We start from the raw sequence: 16,895 nt of genomic DNA, 5'->3' as shown, positions 1-16,895 counted from the left end.
TCCCTAGAAAATATATAATATTGTACATATGTACATTCTTTATATTTTTCTTAATAATACATATTAAAATTTTCAAAATATGTTTATTTGTGCAAATCTATAGAGTAACCTAAAATGTTCAGTATTTTATGTTCTAATCTACATCTTAACTATAAAAAACTATAGTACGATATTTAAATAAAAAGTTTGTTAAGGAGTGCCTGGGTGGCTCAGTTGGTTAAGCGCCTGACTCTCGATTTCGGCTCAGGTCATGATCTCAGGGTTGTGAGACCAAGCCCCACGTCAGGCTCCGTGCTGGGTGTGGAGCCTGCTTAAGATTCTCTCTCTCCCTCTGCCCACCCCCTACATCTCTTAAAAAAAAAAGTTTGTCATAAAAATGAAGAATTATTAGCTACTAAGGCATCATAGAAAAAATTACATCTAACTTTCACTTCAGAAAGTAATCAAAATTATTGAACATTTTCTAAGTGAATTAAATATAATTTAAATATTTATTATCTCATAAAAATAAATCCCTTTAATACCATTTCTTAATCATATTACAATTATTTTGTCAATTTGACTAAAATATGACCATTTTCATGATTCTGTATTTTGTTTTGCAGACAATTTTTGCAGCATAACTTTTAAGATTTTGAGTTGTAAAAATATGGTTGAACTGAGATTCTTAGTTTTACATGCTTTTTAAATGTAAAGAAGAGTTCTTCTTTCTTTCCGTCTCTATTATTCCAGTATTATCCCCAAAACATGAGCAGCACTGACACCAGTAACTAGTTGTTAACAAGAAAACCACTAAGAGATGTTATTTAATCAACTGCCCTTAGCATGTAAGAAGTGTTATCCTATATCTCGTGGACTCCACTGCCTGCTTTAGAGTTCTTATCCAACACATTCCAAAAATGAATATTTTGTAAGTTAGGTTTTAATGAACCCTGTTCTTTCCTGTTCTTGCTTAGATGTGAAAATTATCATTTGCCATGAGCTAATGTTAAAATAGTCACATTTCTGATAAACAGAATTGGCACTTCTGTTAAGTGTTGCTTCTGGCAAGCTTCTTGCATTTCCTATTTCATTTCTATTTTATATCCTTTAGTCCAGAGCATTGTAAACCCCCAGATGTGGATGAGGTAGGAAGAGAGGGCTGTGGAAAACAGCACACAAACACACACACACACACACACACACACAATCCCACACATACTTAAGAGAATAAGTTCACTGTGACTCTAGAGACAGGGTAAGGAAAAGACTAGGTTCGTGTAAGATAGAAGCAAATAGTCACATGAAGGGGATGACAGCAATAGCTGTGAAGCTGAGTAAGCATTCATTCTGACACTCTAACTCATTGAAAGGTTGCCAGTGAAAACTAGGAAATTCATCTGAATCACTTTAAACCTCTCAGAGGAAATGCGCTATAAAAATTCAAGACAATGTTGCCATTATTAAAGCTATTATTGCTAACATTTCTCATTAGGAATACAAAGTCAGGAAGGGGGGGAAAAGACTGGTAAAAAAATCAGACAGATAATAGGGAGGAAGGCTGACAATTATTCACCCAGATAATGAATTTGGTAATGTCTAACCTATATAATACAATGGATCTGTTACAATCTTTACTAGATTGTGAAAAGTAACAATTTTTAATATAAATGTAGGTATTTAAAAGAAATGACTATCTCCAAGGCTTAGATACTAAGCCTAACTCTCATAACATGTGTGCTAAACTACTGTATAAATCAGCTTGTGCTGCCCTAACAGGATACCATAGACAAGTTGATTTAAACAAGAGAAATTTATTTCTCATAGTTCTGGAGACTGGTAAGTTCAAGATCAAGATGCCAGCAGGGCCTGTGTAATTCTGAGACATCTTCTCTTGGGTTATGGGTCCCACCATCTCCCTGCATGCTCACATGATCTCTCTTTTGTGAGCTCTCAAGAAAGGAGAAAGCAAGCTCTCTAGTGTCTCTTCTTTTTTTTAAATGAATTGATTTTTTTAATGAAGTATATATGACACACAATGTTACATTACTTTCAGGTACACAACATAGTGATTCAACAACTCTATTACACTATGCTCACAACTATAGCTGTCATCTGTCACTATACAACTATTAAAATCCTACCGACTGTATTGCCTATGCAGTACCTTTCATCCTGTGACTTATTCATTCCATAAATGGAAGTATGTATCTTGTACTCCTTTTCATCTTTTTGTCCATCCCCCCCACCCTCCTCTCTGCAACTACCAGTTTGATCACTGTATTTATGGGTCTGTTTCTGCTTTTTTTTCCTTTGTTCATTTGTTTTATTTTTTAGATTCCACACGTAAGTGAAATCATATGGTGTTTGTCTTTCTCTGTTTGACTTATTTCACTTAGCATAATGCTCTCTAATTCCATCCACATTGTTGCAAATGGCAATTTCTCAGCTTTTTATGGTTGAGTAATATTTCTCTTTGTGTGTGTCTGTGTGTCTGTGTGTTTATACACACACATGCATACACTACATCTTCTGTATCCATTCATCTATCAATGGACACTTAGGTTGCTTGGTTATTGTAATATAATGCTACAGTAAACATAGGGGTGCATGTATCTTTTCAAATTAGTGTTTTCATTTTCTTTGGGTAAATACCCAGTAGTGGAATAACTGAAACATATGGTATTTGTTTTCAATTTTTTGAGGAACTTCCATACCGTTTCCACAGTGGTTGCACCAATTTACATTCCCACCAACAATGCACAAGGGTTCCCTTTCATCCACATCTTCACCAACATTTATTTCTTTTCTTTTGGATATTAGCCATTCTGACTTGTGTGAGGTAATAGCCCACTGTGGTTTTGATTTGCATTTCCTGATCATTAGTGATGCTGAGCATCTTTTCATGTGTCTGTTGGTCATCTGTATGTCTTCTCTGGAAAAATGACTATTCAGGTCCTCTGCACATTTTTAAATTAGATTATTTGGGGTTTTTTGGTGTTGAGTTGTATAAGTTCTTTATATATTTTGACTGCCAACCCCTTAATGGATATATCATTTGCAAAACATTTTCTCCCATTCCATACGTTGCCTTTTTGTTTTGTTGTTAGTTTCCTTCACTGTGCAAAACTTTTTTTTTTTTTTTTTTTTTTTTTTTTTTTTTTTTTTTTNTTTTTTGCTGTAGCCCCAATACTTCGTTATTGCTTTTGTTTCCCTTGCCTGAGGAGACATATCCAGAAAAATGTTGCAAAGGCCAATGTCAAAGATATTACTATGTTTTCTCCTAAAAGTTTGATGGCTTCAGGCCTCACATTTAGGACTTTAATCCATTTGGAGTTTATTTTTGTGCATGGTGTAAGAAAGTGGTTCAGTTTCATTCTTTTACAGGTAGCTGCTCAGACTATCTTTTCCTCGTTGTATACTCTTGCCTCCTTTGTCATAGATTAACGACCATATAATTGTGGGTTTACTTCTGGGCTCTCTATTCTGTTCCATTGATCTGTGTGTCTATTTTTGTGCCAGTACCATACTGCTTTGATTACTATAGCTTTGTAATATATCTTGAAATCTAGGATTGCAATACCCCCTTTGTTCCTCTTTCTCAAGATTGCTTTGGCTATTGGGGGTCTTTTGTGGTTTCACACAAATTTTAGGATTATTTGTTGTAGTACTGTGAAAAATGCTATTGGTATTTTGACAGGGATTGCACTGACTCTATAGATTATTTAGGGCAGTATAGACATTTTAACAATATTAATTCTTCCAATTCATGAGCATGGAATATCTTTCCATTTACTTGTGTCATCATCAATTTCTTTCATCAGTGTTTGAGTTTTCAGGGCAAAGGTCTTTTACCTCTTTGGTTAAGTTTATTCCTTGATATTTTACTCTGAACAACTATAAACAGGATTGTTTTCTTCATTTCTTCTACTACTTCATTTTTAGCATATGGAAATAGCTCTGTATATTAATTTTGTATCCTGTACTTTTACTGAATTCATTTATTATTTCTAACAGTTTCTGGTATCTCTTATAAATGTACTTAACCCATCATAAAGGCCCTACATTCACAACCCTGATCTAGTTATCTCCCAAAAGCCCTATCTCAACCATCACAGTGGGGCTTAGGGTTTCAACATATGAATTTGAAAGGGACACAAACATTCAGTCCATAGTAAGTATTATATATACAGCTTCCAGATTAAAAACATCACTAATCATCAGGAAAATACAAATCAAAACCACAATGAGATATCACTTCAAACCTGTCAGAAGGGCTAAAATCAAAAGCATAAGAAACAACAAGTGTTTGCAAGGATGTGGAGAAAAAGGAACCCTCATACACTGTTGGTAGGAATGTAAATTGGAGCAGTCCCTGTGGAAACAGTACGTAGGCTCCTCAAAAAACAAAAAATGAAATTATCATATAATCCAGTAATTCCACTAATGGGTATTTTACTCAAAACAAACAATGCCACTAATTTGAAAAGATATATTCACTTTTTTTTTAAGATTTTATTTATTTATTTGACACAGAGAGACAGCCAGCGAGAGAGGGAACACAAGCAGGGGGAGTGGGAAAGGAAGAAGCAGTCTCCCAGCGGAGGAGCCCAATGTGGGGTTCAATCCCAGAACGCCAGGATCACGCCCTTAGCCGAAGGCAGATGCTTAACGAATGAGTCACCCAAGTGCCCCAAAAAAGATATATTCATTTTTATGTTTATTGCAGCATTATCTACAATAGCGAAGATATGAAAGCAACCCAAGTGACCAACAATAGATGAATGGATAAAGATGGGGTAAATATATACAATGGAATATTACTCAACCATAAAAAAGAATGAGAGCTTGCCATTTGTAACAATGTGCATAGATCCAGAGGATATAATGATAAGCGAAGTCAGACAGAGAAAGACAAATACCATATGATTTTACTCACGTGGAATTTTAAAAAACAAAACAAATGAACAAAGAAAAAAAATCAAGAAAGACTCTTAAATACAGAGAACAAACTGGTGATTGCCAGGGCGAGGGGAGGTGGGGAAGCAGGTAAAATATGTGAAGGGGATTAAGGAGGGCATGTGTTATGATGAGCCCTGGGTGTTACGTGCAGCTAATGAATCGTTGAACACTACATCAAAACTAATGATGTACTATATGTTGGCTAACTGAACATAATAAAAAAAAGAGTACACTTAACATTATGAGCACCAAATAATGTACAGAACTGTTGAATCATTATACTGTATGCCTGAAATTAATATAATATATTAATTTATATATATAATTAATATAATACCAAATGCTAATTATACTTCAATAAAAAATTAAAGAAAAATAAAATAAAAAAGAAAGAAACGGGTAACACTTTGAAAACGGTACTTTACTCTGAGTACATATGCAAATATAGCATTGAAAAAGGGTACTTTACTCTGAGTATATATGCAAATACAGTATTTAAAAATAAAGACACAATCCTAAGTATCTGTCTACTATACCTCACTAGAGTCACAGGATTTAATAAATACTTTTTTTAACCATTAAACAAAGCCTGTATATATATAAAAGTCAAGAACTCAAATGTTTTATTAAAATATTTCATTTTGAACATGCATTTGAGGATACTTTAACAACAAATAAAATATTTAGAGGAAAATAAGATATTTAAAGGGAAATAAAATATATACATGAAATATATATAAAAAATATATATACATGATGTCAATATGAATATATTGACAAATATATAAAAATATATATATACATGATGTCAATATGAAGACAGGAAAGACTAAAGGGAAAAAATCGTCACACTGGAGTAATAAAGTTACCGGGTTTATCCAGGTAAAAATCCTGGTTCAACAGCCGCCCAAACAGAGTTTACTTATCTATTCTTCAGGCCCAGCTTTTTCCAAACAATCAGATGGCAAACAAAAGAAGTCTAAAGAGAGGAAAAAATATCACAGGTAGCTGAGGACTCTGTTTTTTGTTCTTGTTTTTTTCTTTTTTCTTTTTTACTTAAAAAAGAAATTTAGTGTTCAATGATTCATTAGTTGCATGTAATACCCAGTGCTCATCACCTCACATGCCCTCCTTAATGCCCATCACCCAGCTACCCCATCGCCCCACCCACTTCCCTTTCCACACCCCTCAGTTGGTTTCCCAGAGTCAAGAGTCTCTCATGGTTTGTCTTCAGAAGGACTCTGTTTTTAGTTAACAATTTGGGGAGTTTAAATAACCAACTTGCCCATTCACCTTTCTTCTAGCAAAACATTCTCTGGTTACAAAACAAAAAAAGCTACATTATCACTCACCCACAATAAATTTCTCTTTCTAGATCATTTTATATTTAAGAAGAATGTGCTTGCTCATCAAGGCACACTTTGAAGAGCCTTGTCAGAAATAGTAAGAGAGGCAATGAATCAAGTGAAAAGAGAACAGGCATTTCAATTATATGGAGCTAGATACAAATTCTACTTCAACCATTTACTACACTGGAGTCCTTGGGTAAATATATAATCTTTCTTATTATGATAGAATACTCGCACTGATTATTACTTCATTGTATTTTCCAACACCACAGAAATACAAAGGATCCTGAGAGAAGGCTATAAATAATTATATGCGAACAAATTGGCTAACCTAAGAAGAAATTAATAAATTCCTAGAAACATACAACTTATCAAGACTGAACCAAGAAGAAACAGAAAATCTAAACAGGTCAATAATAAATAAGGATTTTTAATTAGTAATCAAAAACATCTCAGCAAGCTAAAGTCCAGGAGCAGACAGCTTCACTGGTGATTTTACCAAACATTTAACAAAAAAAAATACCAATCTTCCCCAAACTCCTCCAAAACCCTGAAAAGGAGAGAACACTTCCAAACTCATTTGACACACCAACAGTATCCTGATACCAAAGCCAAGAGGAACACTATAAAAAAAGAAAATTGTAAGCCAATATTCCTCATGAACCAGATGTAAAATTCTCAACAAAATACCAGCAAACCAAATTGAACAGCACATTAAAAGGATCATACACAATGATCAAGTGGGATTTATCCCTAAGGCAAGGATAGTTCAACATATGCAAATCAACCAATGTGATAGACCACATTAACAAAGTAAAAGATAATTATCTTACGATCATCTCAAGAAATGCAGAAAAAACACTGGACAAAATTGAACATCCTTTCATGATAAAGAATTCTCAGCAATTTAAATATACAAGAACTGTACCTCAACCACATAAAGGCCATATATATACAAGCCTACAGCTAACATATTCAATGCTAAAGAACTGAAAGCTTTTCCACCAAGATCAGGAATGAAACAAGGGTGCCCACTCTTGCTACTTCTATTCAGCCAATACTGGAAGTCCTACCCTGGGCAATTAGGGAAAAAATAGAAATAAAGGGCATTCAAATCAGAAAGGAGGAAGTAAAACTGTGTCTGTTTGCAGATGGCATGAATATATATATATATACACACACACAAATTTATTTAAATACACACACGCACCCTTCCATAAAGACTCCACCAAAAACTGTTAAAACTAGTAAATGAATTCAGTAAACTTGCACAATCAACATAAAGAATCAGTTGAATTTTTATATACTAACAATAAACTATTCAAAAAAGAAATTAAGAAAACAAACCCATTTTAATAGCACCAAAACCAATAAAATACTTAGGAATAAATTTAACCAAGGAGGTGAAAGATATTTATACTGGAGACTATAAAACACTGATTAAAGAAGTTGAAGAGGACACAAATAAATTGAAAGATATCCTGTATTCACACAATGGAAGACTATTATTAAAATGTCCATACTACCCAAAGTAATCTACAGATTTAATGAAATTCCTATCAAAATTCCACTGGCATTTTTCACAATAATAGAAAAAATAATCCTAAAATGCATTTGGAACCACAAAACACTTCAAATAATCAAAGCAATCTTGAGAAAAAAGAATAAAGCTAGAGGCATCACATTCCCTGATTTCAAACTATACTACAAAACTAGGGTAATCAAAATAGTATGATACCAGCATACTTTAACAGATATAAAGACCAACAGAATAGAATTGAGAGCTCAGCAATAAACCCACACATTATACAGTCAATCTTTGACAGAAGTGCCAAAAACACATAATGGGAAAAGGATAATCTTTTCAATAAATGATGTTAGGAAAACTGGAAATCCACATTGCAAAAAGAATGTAAATTGAATCCTTACCTTATAATATACATAAAAATTAACTCAAAATGTATTAAACTTATTGTAAGACCTGAAACTGGAAAACATAGGGAAAAATCTCTTTGACATTGGTCTTTGCAATGATTTATTGGCTATGACACCAAAAACACAGGCAAAAAAGCATAAACACACACATGGGACTACATCAAACTTAAAAGCTCCTGCACAGCAAAGGAAACAATTAACAAAATGAAAAGGGAACCCACCAGAGTGGGAAAAAATACTGGCAGATCAAGTCTAGTAAGGGGTTAATATCCAAAATATAAAAAGAACTCACAGAACTCCATAGCAAACAAATAACCCGATTTTTTTTTAATGTACAAAAAACCTAATAGACATTTTCCCAAAGAAGACATACAAATGGTCAACAGGCATTTGAAAAGGTGTTCAACATCACTGATCATATCAAAAAAATTCGATTCGACAATGAGAAATCACCTCACACCTGTTAGGATGGCTATTTATCAAAAAGACAAGTGTTGATAGGCTGTGGAGAAAAAGGAACTCTTGCACACTGTTGGTGGGAATATAAACTGGTACAGCCATTATGGAAAACAATATGATGGGTCCTCAAAAAATTAAAAACAGAACTATCAGAAGATCTAGCAATCCCACTTCCAGATATGTATTCAAAGGATATAAAACCACTATCATAAAAAGGTATCTACACTCCCGTATTCACTGCAACATTATTCATAGTAACCAAGAACTGCAAACAACCTAAATGTCCATTGATAGATAAATGGATAAATAAAATGCCAGTACTATATATTATATATGTATATATATATATATATATACATATATATATACACACACACACATATATAATATATAGCAGTATAAAATATATGTATTTACATATATTTACAATGGCATATTATTCAGCCATAAAAAAGAAGAAAATCTTGACATTTGTGACAACATAGACGGATCTTCAGGGCATTATCCTAAGTGAAATAAAGTAAGTCAGATAAAGAAAGACAAATACTGCATGATCTCACTTATATGTGGAATCTTTAAAAAAAAAATCATAGACATAGAGAATAGATTGGTGGTTGCCAGAGCCAGGGGTGGGTGGGATGTGGGTGAAATGAGTAAAGAAGGTTAAAAGGTACAAACTTCCAGTTATAAAATAAATAAATCATGAGATGTTATGTACGCCATGGTTAATAACACTGTACTACATATTTGAAAGTTACTAAGGAAGTAAATCTTGAAAGATGTTAACTAGACTTATTATAATGATTATTTAAATACATACAAATATTTAAAAATTATGTTCTATACCTGAGACTAATATAATGTTATAAGTCAATTATATCTCAAAAAAAGAAGCAAATCCTATCATTTGTGACTACATAGATGAAACTAGAGAATGTTACGCTAAGCAAAATAAGACAGAGAAAAACAAATAGTACCTGATTTCATCTCATTTACATGTGGAATCTTAAAAAAAAAAAAAATTCAACTCATAGTAAAAGAGAGTAAATTAGAGGTTACCAGAGGCTTGGGGTGGAGGTGGGGGAGAGGGGAGATAATGGATGAAGGATACAAATTTCCAGTTGTAAGATGAATAAGATATGGAAACCTAATGTATAGTGACCATAGTTAATAACGTATTGAATACCTGAAATTTGCCAAGTTGGTCTCAAGTGTTCTCACCAAACACATACACAAAAGGTAACTGTATGAGGTGATAGATATGTTTACCAGAGTGACCGAGGGATCATTTCACAATGTATATCAAAACATCATGCTATATAACATACATATATACAATTTGTATTCGTCAGTGATACCTCAAAAAAGTTGGAAAAATAAACAAATAAATAAAATTAAAACTTATTCAATTATATTACTCGGTTTTTTTAAGGGTATAAGTTCTAAATTCTAAACATGTCAAACCATGCATTCCTTCTCCTCTGAATGGTTGCACATACTGTGTCCCTGCTTAACAGTCTCCTCTTCTTTCCCATCTCCCCCACCTCCACTGTTAATGTCTCATTTTAGACATTGTGTTCTCTGGAGCACCTGAGTGGCCTCATGTCTGGGTTCAGTCACCCTTCTATCTGGTTGTACTTCCTTGTACTTCTCCTTCTNGTCACCCTTCTATCTGGTTGTACTTCCTTGTACTTCTCCTTCTTCACCAACTACAACTACTTATTTATGCAATTACTTATTTATTTCTGCATATCTCCACTAGATTGTGAACTCTACGCCTTGTCATCCTACTAGGCACTTAAATATTTGCTGATGAATAAACAAATTACTGAAACCAACAAAATACAGATTTTCTACTGATACACTTAGTTTGCAACCTTCTCTCTCCTTTAACCATTCGTGTAACAAGGCTACCTAATTTCTTGCTTATTATTTCATTGAATTGTCTAACTTTTTCAATATGTTGCTTCAAAACATCCTATCCTTTTTAAATCTTGACACTGACTATTAGGGGGCCAGGAAAAATTATGATAATCACTAACTTGATGATTTTCAGAGGGGTGGTTCACCTGGATTGTGAGTAGAAATTCAGCTCCTATTTTTCATGCCTAAAATAGCCTATCTGACCCAGGTTGCATAAGACAGAAAATCAACCCCATGGAATTATTTTGGTGGCCAGTTCTAGTAGATCAGTTGTTTGGACAAAGAACTGTTCGGCAATCAATGGTCTGTCAAGACAGACTTAAAATTTTAATACGGTAACTGAATGTTCTAGAAATAAGGGACATGAAAGTTAGTCCTCATGTAACAGACTCAGAAAGATTAAGCCAGACTAAATAAGACTAAGTAGACTAATAGCAAAGGTAGACTTAAGGACTTAATGACATTTGATTCACTTTTCTTTCTATATCAACATTATATCAGTGGATACATTAGTTGTAATGATTCAGTCTCTCCTATCAAATCCATCATCCAACTGCTTCTTTCATGTTTCTATCTACTATAATGGGTTTATATCAATAAAAATTCCTCTTTGATAGGAAACATACTCAATTTTGTCCCTCAGTCTCCAGCCATATAGGCTTATAATAAATTCTTGGATAATGAAAGAATAAGAGAATTCCATCAATTAATCTCTCTTGTATCTATCCATTCCCCCACCTAACCAGGTACAGGCTAGCCTTCTTCTTATCACAGGAGACATACAAAAACAATTTACTCAGGAATCTATTCTTCTTCTTAAAAGAAAACTGATCCTCCAGATAATCTTACTCACTCCATTTTTCAGCACCCATCCCTCACAACCCCATGTGAATCACTGCCCTCAACACCACAACCACTTGCCAAATCAGGGAGCCATTTTCATTTTCATCAGAACCAAATAACCTGAGGACTCTTCAGGGTCATTATTTCCTTGATGAAAATTTAGTTTATAATACACCAAAATTCATGTTAGACAGACACATATTGCACTTAAGATTTATGTTAGAATGCCAGGCACCTGAAACTAATGTAACATTGTGTGTCAACTCAAATTTTTTAAAAAATTTTTTAAAGATTTAAGTTAGAGCTATGCACACATTTGTACAATTTGTTTTGTGTACCTAATTAAAACTTCCCATATTAGCCTAGCAAATATTAGAATGCAATATTCAATCCTATAAAGTTCTTGATCTTTTAGGATTTTGACATATTCACTATTATTCTCAGGTTTGTGTTCTCTGCAAATTTGATGGGGATGTCATAAATGTCTTATTAAAGTACTTAATGATAACGTTAAACAAAAAGAAACCTTAACTTACGTTTTGTAAACTTGCAAGGATAGGTGCTAGTCACTAAGGATAGGAAGCAGAATTCATCTATATCACTTATCAAAGAAGATTGTGATTTTAAAAACCTACCTTTTCTACAGAGAATATACTTCTTTACTGCAGGTTGATTAAAACCTTCTTATTAGTTTACATGTTGTAATATAATTCTACATTATTCAAAGTATTCAACATTTTTTCAATCACATCTTCAATAAAATATATACCTCACATTTCCTTCAAAGACAGCACATGGAAATTCTGAAGAGCTGCCTGCATACCTGAAGTTTAAGATTTCCACACCTTCTGAATCTGAGTGCTCAAAATATCAAACTTCTCAGGGCAATCTCCCCTCTAAATCAGAGATTACCAGGAACAGGGCCCAATATGTACTAATTTCAGAATATCAGCAGTGTTTTTTGGGTTTTTTTTTCTCCTCTGAAAAATATTTATTACATCCTTTATGTGTACTAAGCACTGTTGGCACTCAGAATACATATCAATTTTAAAGACATATCTCCTGTCTTCAAGGTTATCTCAGTGTCCTTAGAAATTCAGAAAGACATGTAAATAAACAAATGTACAAGGTTAAAAATTATCAGTTGCCCCAGAAAGCCCAGAAAAGGATATATAGAGTCAGCAACACTTTGATCAAGTTCTAAATAATAATAGCAGTAATAACACCACCAAGATAGGTAAATTTTACTGTGCTCATCTCACTTAATCCCCTTAATACCATGTGGTAGGTACTATTATTATCCTAATAATAATAACTTTGAAAATTAAAAATTTAGTAACAGCATGGTCAATTAACATTAACCCATTGCTAGTAAACAAAAGAGCTGAGACTTGAACCCAGGGTTTTCTGACTCTAGAGCTGACATTCTTAACTATTATACCATTATATATTCCAAATGACACACATGCTCTAGGAGAGGGAAACTTAGGGAAAGAAGTCTAGAAAAAGAGAGAGAGAGAGAGAAACATTTGGGAAACTGTAAGAGGTTAGAATAGCTGTAATAATTTCTAGAGCAAAAGTAGGGGAGCAATGAAAAATGAGACCACAGAAGTGGTCAGAAACTCCAATATGACTGGCATTTATTGCATGCAATAACTTTTTCCTTTAGACTCTAGCTGATAAGATTCACCAAAGGGGCCAACTGATTAAAGGAGATGAGAAAGAGTAAAAAAAAAAAAAAAAAAAAAAAAAAAAAAAAAAAAAAAAACCCNAAATAATGCCAGACTTATGGTTTGGGCTCTGGGTGGATGGTAGTATCCTTAACAGAACCTGAAATATAAAAAGGGAAGCAGTTTTTGCAGTGAAGAGAAGAAAGCTGATGTGCCCAGTTTCAACCATACTGAATTTAGTGTCCATGAGACATCCAGGGGCAGTGCCTAGGAGGCAGAAAATATATGGGCTAGAGTTTAGGAGACATGCTGAGTTCAGGCATGGGGATAACTCTCTAGGTTCTAGATGTGACTCACCTACTTACAGATTCAATATATGCAAGTAGTTTAAAACCAAGCTTCCAAGAAGAATGTCCAGTGTAAGAAGGGCAAGAACAGGGATCTGAAATATACACTATTTAGAAGAAAGAAGAATAGTAGTTTAAATTCCTCTTTTATGAGCTTCACAGTCTTTGTGTACCTTCTCCTTATAATATTACCATTGGCACAAATCTACAATTGTTGACACCTTATTTGGATAATGTCTTATCCTCAATGAGACAAGCCCCCAGGAGCAGAGCTTTTGCTAACTGTTGTATTTCAAGTACTAATCATAATGTCAGCACATGGTAGGTGCTCAATACTGAATGAACGAACCAGTTAAAGAAAGATAAAACTCATCAGAAACGTGGAAAGAGAGGCAGGAAAGAGTGCTGTCCAAAGATTCCTAGATTCCATGAATAGAGCATACATACAATAAGAAAATAAATTAATGTTTGAAAACTATTTGACATCCTCACAATAACATAAGAAGAAGCACTGTCACAAGGGAGCAGAAGTCCTAAAGGGCACTGAACTAGATAAAATTGAAAAAGAACTGAACAAAATAAGGGAGAATTAAAAGAAAACTAAAAATATAACACAAGATCAATATTTCTATTAGAAGCAATAAATAGAAGAACAGACACTGCAAAAAACTGGAACAGAAGTATACAGGTAAACATGAGAAAATTCATCAAAAATATGAAAGAAAAAGAAAGGCATCAAAGCTAAGCAAATACTAGGATTAAAAAAAAAGTACATCCAACATAATAGTTACAGCTATTTCTTAAAATAAGCAAAACAATCAAAACAAAATATCAAAAATACTATTGATGAAACTTTCCTGAACTGAAAAAAATGAATATGCAAATAGATGTGACTCTCTAGATCAAAATACAATCAAAAGTATTCTACACACAGATTCTCCTGACAAATTCCTGAATTACAAATATAAATAAAAATCCTCTGATAATCCAGACATTTCCTTCAAGTGGAACTATAAAAAAATTCTTAAAATTAACATAACGAAAAATATATAAATTAATAATGATAAACTATACCTAATCTCTACAGTATCAACTAGACATGCAGTGAGGGGAGAGGAGGAGAAGAGGATTTCAGATGGAACTTCAAAAAGTAATAAAATTCTTCATCTCACTCTCAGGGGACTTCACAGATCCCATTTCATTCTTGACTCTGATAACTTTAAAGAAACCTCCTCCCAATCAATTCCAAAAAGCAGAAACTACACAGTTTGACTATAATCCACTAAAGCTTGGAACCTGTTTTTTAATGTTCAATGGAGAAAAATTAAAACTTGGTAATTGAAAACATTCTAACACTCTCCTAAATAACCATTAGTTCAAAACAAAATCATGATCAGAGACAATCTGAAAAATACTAAGAATGAGGCCATCATATAACAGCCTATGATTGATTTCCAGATCTGATTTCAGACATAAATTTAAAGGTTTAAATATCTTTTTAATATTACTTATGATATTAAAAATTGGGAACAACATAAGGCAATAGTTATTATTCAAATATTAAAATCATATATTGTAATCTTTTTTAACATAGCATGGAAAAACATTCCAGCATAACATTATGTGAAAAATGTAGTATCCCAAACTAAGTATTTACCATACGTGTTAAATGAAAGGTGATATGCAATAATAACCTCCCTCATAATTTGGAGAGAAATAGAAATTAAAGGAATAGAATAATAATGGCATAAACACAAGTAATAAAAGCAAAATTTGAAGAAATATACTTTCTATACATCAAACCATCTTTTAAAAATAATGCAGATCTGACTGATGTATAGTTTAAATCTCTTACCCTCAATACAATTTTCTAAGTAAGCATATCAAATTTTTAGTACTCAATGTGTTGATATTATTTTCTTTCCAATATGCTAAAATTAATTTACTATGGTTGCAACTAATCTTAGGAAAAATCATACATCTAATCTCTGTTTAGTTGTAACATGAATGAATGATTTGATTTCCATGTACATTGCATATTCAAAAGATAAATATTAAGAACAATAACTGACAAGGGGTAGGCCATATTAGGTCAAATCTCATTGTAACTATCTCTAAAAAACCTATGTATGAGACAAAAGTGAAAGCTAATAGTAACATACGAGTAAAAAGAGAAATTGGATTTTCTAATGAAATAGAATTCTGCAATTCATATCACTTGTGGTAATTATTTTACTTTAACCTAGTAGAAAGCCTTTGGTAGCCCATAATTAGATATGAAAATTAGTGCTATTCAATAAAGAATCTGGAATTCATAATAACACTGGCTTTTAAAATATACACCAAGCATTGAATACTAAGGTCAATGTCAGCTTTTATCCATTCAAAGCTGAAAGCTAAATCAGTTTTATTAGAGATCCATACTAATAGCATACTTTGTGCCTGATCAGGATTTTCAATGTTTATTTTTCTCTTCAGTGTGTAACACATCATTACTGACAAGTAAATTAAGGTAAGTAAGGCATACATAAAATAGAAGATGACTACAGAGTATTGTGAAATTTCATAATTTGCAACCCTTTTCAGGAGTATATACAGATTTTAGTGATCACAGCAAATAAATGTTACTTCTGAAATATTTGCATGAAACTTCACAAAGACTCAGCCTGTCAAGAAAGGCTTCAGAAGCATGAATTTTTTTATTCACTGGCATTTTCTCTTCTTTCCCAGCTACTAAAAGAAATGTCCTGAAAAGAACTCACAAGAGAAGGACCATAACACATCTATAGTAGGCAGATAAAATTCACTACTAATACTGATTTCTTCTCCCTTCTGAGTGTGATAAGCAGAATAAGTGTCACACAAAGAGCATATTTAACTGTGAATATGTGAAGTTATACAGTAAAGGGGAACTAAGGTTGCTAATCAATTGACTTCAAGATGGAGATATTATCCTGTATTATCTGGGTGGGTCCAATATAGTCACAAGAGTCCTTATAAAGTGAAAAAGAAAGGCAGGAAGGTCAGAGTTAAAGAGGCATTTGAAGATGCCACACTACTGGCTTTAAAGATGGATTGGAAGCATGAGCCAAGGACTGTAAGAAGCCTCCAGAAACTGAAAAGGCCGTGAAATAGATTTACTGCTAGAGCCTACAGAGGGAACTCAGTCCTACTATCATCTTGATTTTAACCCAGTGAAACATATGTCAGACTTCCGACCTCCAGAACTGTGAGATAATAAATTTGTGTTGTTTAAGCCACTAAGCTTTTAGTAACTTCTTACAGCAGCAATAGGAAGCAAAGTAAGGATCATACTGAAGGAGGGAACTAATAAAAATCCTAAAGAAAGTAACTCCAGAAGAAGTTTCCATGCCAAATGGAAACATGAGAAAAGAATGGGTGTTTCTTAGAGTTATGGCTATTTTGGA

This window comes from Ailuropoda melanoleuca, chromosome 1 (assembly GCF_002007445.2).
Source record: "Ailuropoda melanoleuca isolate Jingjing chromosome 1, ASM200744v2, whole genome shotgun sequence".
NCBI classification, from domain to species: Eukaryota; Metazoa; Chordata; class Mammalia; order Carnivora; family Ursidae; genus Ailuropoda; species Ailuropoda melanoleuca.
This window is presented reverse-complemented; position numbering follows the sequence as displayed.